The 7983-nt window shown below is 38.6% G+C and overlaps 1 long non-coding RNA gene across 3 annotated transcripts; it reads right to left on the minus strand.

The window, feature by feature from the left end:
- Positions 1 to 329: 329 nt before the first annotated feature.
- LOC108640280 lies at positions 330 to 7730 on the minus strand. 3 transcript variants are annotated; one of them, XR_001921054.1, is made up of 3 exons: positions 6794 to 7730; positions 3755 to 3871; positions 330 to 423 (listed from the first exon to the last, which is right to left on the minus strand). It is a non-coding gene; the product is annotated as an uncharacterized LOC108640280 (long non-coding RNA). The 3 variants fall into 3 exon arrangements; XR_003915919.1 differs by lacking the exon at positions 6794 to 7730 and adding an exon at positions 4489 to 4579; XR_003915920.1 differs by lacking the exons at positions 330 to 423; positions 6794 to 7730 and adding exons at positions 1728 to 2064; positions 4489 to 4579.
- Positions 7731 to 7983: the final 253 nt, after the last annotated feature.

The raw sequence follows: 7983 nt of genomic DNA on the forward strand, positions 1-7983 counted from the left end.
CTCCTTCCAACTTGGAGTTTGAATTAATTAAAAGATCAAGCCTAAAACAATAGAAGAAAACCACATACCTAAAAGGATGGTTACCCTCCTAAAAAGTCAGAAAAGACTTTTAGCATAGATTTCCTTCCCGTAGGATGAAAAGAGTTCTAGATATCACACCAACATGACACAGAGGCAGGATCAGCTTGGCTGGGCTCTCTGACCCAGACAGCCTGCAGGAGGAGCATGTGAGAAAGCACTGAAAAGGATTTTATTTTGTTGGGTGTTGCAAGTTTGTCTGTCATTAAGTTGTTAAGGCTCCCCTGTAATCTCATGCATCGCTTCTCCATCTCTGGTTCTTAAGTTGATCCATGGGACACCTGGAGATGACACAAACCTTTTAAACAGACAACTTCCTGTGCACCCAAGCAAGCAAAGAAATATCTGGGGAAATAAATAGAGTAAATAAACCCACAGGGTATCTTACATTTTATAAGTATCTTACATTTCATTAGCATTATGTGAAAGGTATTGAAGTAACACTGGACAAGAAGTAATACTGGACAAGAAGTGCAACTGACCACTAGCATCTTTTTATTAAAAAATTGCATGGTTTTGCTCATTAAAATTTGTTGATTAACATCCTCTAGAGAAGTCTGCAGCACTCAGAGCAAGCCATAGCAATCTGCTTAGACTGCATCACCTGCACTGCCCTGGGCTCATGGGGCAGCCTGGTGGTCCCCTATTTATCTGGCAACAGTGAATGTTTTAGTTGTGCTCCCTCCACTCCCTCCATGTTCAAGCTGCTACATCATACTTTCAAGAAACATCAACAGGAATGACTTTAGAACACTATGACTGTTATCCAGACTAGTCCCTCTACACCCTTCTTTCCTTGTCTCCAAACAGGTGTTCACAGACGAGTGGATAGGCCTGTGTTAAGTCTAAGATAAATAGTGTAATAAGTCACTTCCATGCTCTTTCTGAGCCTGCAGTGTGGTAGAATATCTTTTTTGCTTCCCAAGCTGAGAACCAGTGTTTTGCTTTTGGGTTTTTTTTTTTTTCATAAGGAAAAAGAAAAAATAATTGCTCACAAAGAATAGAATAGTAATTTGTATTAGTTGAAATCATACTATAAAGGCCTTAATTTTCAGGTTTGTGACCACATATGGAAGTATAAACACCAGATGGATATCATAGAAGTGCAGTATACAAGAATAGTTCAAATTTATGCCACTCCCAGTGACATGTCCATAATTAATAACCAGATTCATGAAGTCATGAAGTGGGTGTGGACAGGGTGGGACCTGTATCAGATGTGGTAGGTAGCTTTGTAGCTTTGCTTCAAGTACAAACTGTTTGGGCAACTGCAGGAGAAATGAGTGGTCTGTGCCAGTCCCGCATGGAAGTGGAGCTGAATGATTGAGGACACACCGTGAGTCACATGATGCAGAACCTCCTGGCTACCACTCATGGTGAACAAGTGGAGATTAAAGTCCCCTTGTTTTCCTTTGTTGAATCCCTCCCACTAAAACCCAAGAGATTGTAGCAACAGTCTGGGTGAGAATACATTTATGATGACATTGGTGCTTAAGATTTCACCAACCAAGGTCAGCTAAACATGCAAAAACAACACATGCCACAGTTGACTTAGGCAGGAAATAAAATGTGCAAAGAAAAGTAGCTTTCTACCTTTCCTAGGCAAGTTTTCCTGCTCAGAAAAGAGTCAAATTATCCTTACAGCATCTGAACTCATCAGTGGGACATTCTGGCACCTCCTAGCTTCAGTTTCCAGTCTTCATATACTCCAGAACACAGAGTATACAAGCCAGGCAACTACATCAGAGCTCAAGGGATGGTCAGACCCAGGGAGGGTCTACGAAGGTGTGGGAGACAGGGAAAAGCATTCCAAGCTGGCTGCACAGGTAGCTCCACTTCATACAATGTTCAAGAGTCCAATGCCTGACATACCTCAACAGTGCCCATATTTTGTCCTTTCTCTTCATCTGTCTTTTTCCCAAGCATCTCCAGGAACAGGTATCTTTGGCTTCTGTCATGACTATTTTTTCATTTGTTAAGAGCTGGCTGGGATTTAAAATCCACAAAGATGGAAAAGACTTTTCTTTTTGCACAAACAGATAGATGAAGTCCTAGGATATCATGGCAAGAGGCTAGGTTTTGGAATTAGGTTGCAACTTGGCATCCATTTCCTACTTACACGAGGTAAATATTTCCAAGTGAATCTAAATCATGCATGTAGTCTGTATATAATTAGCTAATGCAGAATCTTTCCTGTTATTTGTGCCTAGTCGCTGGAATTTATCCCCAACATATGTTACTATGGATTCCTTTTTATTGCCTTTTTCAGTCCCTGAAATGGCACATCCCTTTTATGACATATGCTGCATATATATATATTTTGATCACACCACTGCAAAACATCACTGGGGACTAACTTAAATGCTGTTGACACATTGACCTTTTTTTTTTAAACACGAAATGGACAAGATACATGGGGAAAGACAAGACACCGAGATGGAATATGAGTGACTGGGCACAAATATGAGAATAGGTTTTACAGGATTATGTTAAGTGTCCTTTAGATTGTAGAGATGTCAGCTAATGTAAAACTCTAATGTACCAGCTGCTGTCCAAATAGATCACAAAATGAAAGTCCCCATGCTGAGCAGGGATTAAAATAGAGCAGCTGATGAGTAAGATGCTATTTCTTACATAAATTTCACATTTCATGCACTAAGACATCTCATTGTCAAATATTCGTGGGGTTGCTATTTCCCATGAAAAATCTGCAGCAGAACAAATGCATCAAATCATTTCACTTTTCAGACTTCAAGATTGTTATTTTCGTGCCACACAGAAACTCCCTTTTAGTCTGCTTTGTGATTCATGTGTTCGGCTGAATAACTCTCCTGGAACTCAGAACAAGAGGGAAACCTTCCCTAAGTACTTCCTGTCTTTTTACATGTACTAATAACAAGAGGGAGTCCTCCCACCTTTCCCATTTACAACATGCCAGGCACACCTACTGATTGATACACTCACAAGCCTCAGAAACAGTCTGCTTTTGCTCTGTTTTTAAAATAGCATGATTTTCTCTGTCAACAAAAATGTTGTTTATCTCACATTACTTTGTATCAAAGTAATATTAACACACCACTTAATTAATTGCCTGTAGACAAAGGAGAAATCCCAACTTACCATAAAACATAAAAGATGCACTTCTCTTCCCCTTTTTCCTGTCTACAGCCAATCACAACTTTGAAAGTGTGTTGATCTTAAAACACAGGAGAGAAACGTGGAATGTTGTGGGGAAGTACAAACTATGCCATGTGTTTAACCGTGGGAGTTTGCAGGCCTTGCTCCAAGGTGCCCAATGCCATCAGTATGAAACCAATGCTGAAATTTGACTGTGTGAGAATTAAGTAAAAACTCCAGAATGAGGTCTAGTACAGTTACAATTTGAAATGCCAAAAAATAAAAATCACCATCCCACTGTCATATTACAGCCTGTCAATCTGGAAATCCTAAATGAATGGATTCGAATTACACTATCCCCTAACCACGGATTATTAACCTTTTCTTAAGAGTTATCAGCACTACTGAAAATAAAATCAAGCCCCTAATTTTTACAGATTGTGTACCTTCTTTTCAAAATATGTGTCCTAAGCATCATGGTTTCCTTGTACTTGGAAAACAAGTAAAATGTTTTGTGTAACTGATGTGAAAAACTAACTCGAGGTGCTGAGTGCCTTACCAAACTCTTCAGAAGGCTGCCATGAGGTACTCCAGTTCTAATTGTGGCTTTGCATCTGACTTATTATGTGGGTGTAATCCTGGCCAACTCATTAATCTCCAGCCCTGTTTTTCCAATCTGTAAAAGGGAATATATTATATTTAATTAATACAGTCTGTGGCTATTAATTAGCCAGTATGAAAAGGAATACTGTTTTGAATGACATTTACAATTCCATCTATACCTTTCTGTTCAACTGATTCTGCTTCTGATTTTCCCCTTAAAACAAGTAAATTAAGGCTGGTTGAAATTCAATCTCTGTTCATTTCATTACCAAAAGGAAAAGTCTTGGTGAGGTTTTTTCCACACCTTCAAGTCAAAGCTCCACGTGCTCTTGCTCTGGCTGTTCTGTGAAATTTAGCTTACAGATTTAATAGATTTTGCTATTCTTAAATGAAACTTTATTCCAATAATAAATTAAGCTTCACCCTTCCATAGTGGAGTGTTGTTACTCTCCTGAAATGCAGCAACCAATGCCTAACAGAGCTTTTTTTCCGTGTTCTATGAGAAAGATTATATTTCTCATACCATTGTTCAAGTGAAGCTGCCACCACCCTGAAAAAGGATGAAAGATAGATAAGATAAAAAAAAAAAAGCACTATAAAATCAATAGCTTTCTTTGTTATGAAGAAACCAATTAATCCCATGCAAAGATGCAGTTGCCAATGGAATGCAGAAAATTGTAATACCCCTACCAAGAAAACTCTATTCTGAATCCTGGTGTCCTCAACAAATCTTGAAGAAAGGCAGCCAGCAATTTCAAGAGTGTCTTTGGCCTGATTCTCTCCTAACAAAATGGCTTTGAGAATGTTTTATTATTTTTTTGTGAAGGGTGGTAAGAATCTCACACCAGTGAATCCTAGGAAAAAAAGTATGAAATACTGTTGTTTAAAAATGCTGTAGTCTTCAAGACTTTTTAACGTTAAATATTTTATTCATTGCAATTTTATCAAGGTATTTACAATTTACCATGTCTTTCAGGTTCTGACTTCCAGTCTCTGAAAAACAAACTAGCTTCCATATATTTTTAATGAAGTAAAAACTCTGAAGTGCTTCAACCTTCATTAAGGTTGAATCCAGATAAAGACACAAATTCTTTGTCCTGAGCCTTCCATAAAGATTGATAAAATATTGCAGAGAAGTACTCAGAATTTTTAAACTCCCTGGATTTAGCCTAATTTTCCTCCTTAGATTCTTCTTCCTGTTGTTGTTCTGCTGCCAGACAGTGGATTGCCAGCTCTTGAGAGTTCCTATTGAGTCTCTGAATATTAATTGGTGTTCTCAGAGACCACAGGGCTGAAATCAATGATTGTATAAGAATCTTCTCATTTTGTCTGAAATGGGCTTTCAGCCCTTGAAATTATGACAAAGGCTGGGAAGAAGAAGAACTGGTTTTAAGAAGCTCAGAAGGAAGCAGGCACATGAAAAAGTCAACATTTATTGCTTTTTATGTATGATTTTTAATGCTCAAATTAGGAAACATTGTGGTAGGAGGTACACTCTTCAAAGTAAGAAGTGTTTATATAAACAAAAGCAGCAAACCCTAATATTCCCTGGGCTTGGGTTCTGTAATAACTCAAGGATTTGGTGAACTGTGAAAAGAATGAGTCTGCAATAGCTTATTATGATAAAGCTTTTGTTTTGAAGAGGTTTGAGCCAGCCACACATGAGTTGTGACAGACCACAGTAAACAAACCACCACTATGAAGGTTTTTTTGCATCAGTCTACAAACAGCCCAAGCCACAGTCTCCAGTTTCTTCTGCCCTCATAACTGGGTTGAATCAAGGCACCAGTTCTCTGTAACAGGGTGAGAAACATGGCTCAGTACATCTCTGGGTTGTTTAATGTACAGACACAAGAAGAAATCCAGGTATTCAAGTTATTAAGCCTTGCTAATTTTCTGTGAGCTCTAACTTCTCCTGCTGTAGGTGAGTGAGATCCCAGCTTGTATGTCAATTGGAGGAAGAGATTGGATTAAAGGCTAAGACAGGTTAATTAATATTGCATGTCTGAAAAAATCTATAAGCAAACAGCAGCTGTTTAAAATGCTCTAAAGCAGCTGGATCCACAGATAGGTGCTAAAATATATACCACATCTTGGACGCATTTTGGAAGACATTAAAAAATAAACATGTAAAATACTATCTCCAAACTATTCTACAAAAGCTCACAGTCCAAAGACTCAGAGATTTCTGTCCCTCTGTGTCTTCAACTGGGGTCATGAATCATATTTCAGAGGAAACACAACCAAAACAACAAAGGACTAATTTGGCTCGTTACTTCTGAACATCTGTTCTTGCAGAGATACAGCAAGACTGTTTGAAGGAAACCTCTGCCCAAAAAAAGCCCAAACAAAAAAACCCTTGGAGTTTTTGGGTTATCAGTTGAGAAACTAGATTCCTTTTTTTTTTTTTTTGAATGAAAGTAATTATCTGGATTTTAAAATCAATTAAAAATTGCAGATTCTAAAGTGAAACCACTGACACGGCCTTATTATACCTTGTCTAGGCTGCATTTAAAGAAGATCACACCCACTGCTCTTCTTGACACAAAATCAAAACCCCAAGACCAGGAAAGTGGTTACTGTAGCATTCAAATGTGAATATAGTCAAGAAGATCAGTTGGAATATAGGCTAGTTGTTCCAACATTATATTAATAAAACGTTTTCAGTACCATTGCCACACAGCACACTCTTCCTGTTTTGAAATCATAATTTTAAGCCCAAAAAGGAGTCTAAATTTTCAAGTTAAAACATGGTGTAACCCTTAATATATTAACATAGGGAGGCAGTTAAAATTCTGCTTAAGATCCAATTTGCCTTCTTTAAAAAAACCGGTAAAATCTGAAAATTAATCAGGTCTGAGTTGTCTGGATGAGGAAATGCTTTTGCTGTTGTATCAGACACACCTGCTGCTCTGTCCAGCAGCTTCCACAATTTGTGGGGTGATCTCAGTTTCAAGTGCTCCCTCAAGAACCCTGCAAGGAGAAAATATTCTACCTTTGCTCAAGCCTCACTTCTTCTGTTCGCTGTTTGTCTTTAGAAATGTGTGGTAGAAGGGTGGTGCAAACTCCTTTCTGGCAACAGTAGCTGAACTCAGCTCTTGTTAAACTTCAAACTGCCTTAGCTCTTCGCCCTTAAAATTTTAAGGTATAATAGTCACCTATTACCAGCCAACAGAGAGAAATTGTCTGCACTAAACTTACAATCTATTTCAAAGAAAGTCACAGAATAGGATTGATATATATCATCATATGCTGAAATTCAGAATTTGATTAACCAGATGCTATTTTCTTTAATATCTCATGAATAGAAACTACAGTATAAAAACAATTCAAAACAATCATTTACTAGGAAATATGACATATGGCCTGCTAAGCTGCTTTCCTACAGAAATAGCTAAAGATCATCACACTTGGCATCACTCTCTACAACAGTCACTGGGCTCATTAAAACAGACAGTATGTGATTGAGTCCATAAGGAAGATTATTTCTACAGATGGGTAGAAACAATGATCAAAATTACAAAGACTTAGGAGAAAGAAGTAGTCAAGGAGACTTCTCCACCTCCATAACTTCTGTGCAGTAATACAAATCAAAGCAACACCACTAAAACACTTGCTGGGGAAAAAAAAAAAAAAAGATGCATTTTCTCCTTTTTCTTCATGGTATACATTTGCATCCTGCTAATGTATGGGATTTCATTTAACTCGTTCTGCTGGAGGGTTTCTCCTCGAGCGGGAACATCCTGATGTGAACAGAAAGCTGCTATCCAGCAGGGGCCACTTGTTGCCTGTGTTTAGTCCCAGGTCAATTGGGTGGAAACCAAAACTTAATGCTGTCATAGGATGAGCCCACGTCCTGTGAGTGGACTGGGATAACCACAACCACTGCACTGAGGTAACCACAACCGTGCTGTGATGTGATACTGCTGCAAATCCCCACTTCCCTGGGATCCCCACACCAGCAAACCTTTGGGATGTGGCACCACGGGACAGGAAATGTTAAGGCAATTACAGTGTGGCAACGACAATCTGATGTGGCAACCGTGCAATCACACTTAGCAAGTGTTTGCATTTGAAAGCAGCTAAGTTGTGATTATGTGCTTGCAACATATCCCCTATAGATGCCAGTGCCGTGGCATGGACTAGCTAAATTTAGGCTGTAACATGGTGCAGTGGATGGCTTTG

Source organism: Manacus vitellinus, unplaced genomic scaffold, assembly GCF_001715985.3.
Source record: "Manacus vitellinus isolate BGI_N305 unplaced genomic scaffold, ASM171598v3 scaffold_30_pilon, whole genome shotgun sequence".
Classification (NCBI taxonomy): domain Eukaryota; kingdom Metazoa; phylum Chordata; class Aves; order Passeriformes; family Pipridae; genus Manacus; species Manacus vitellinus.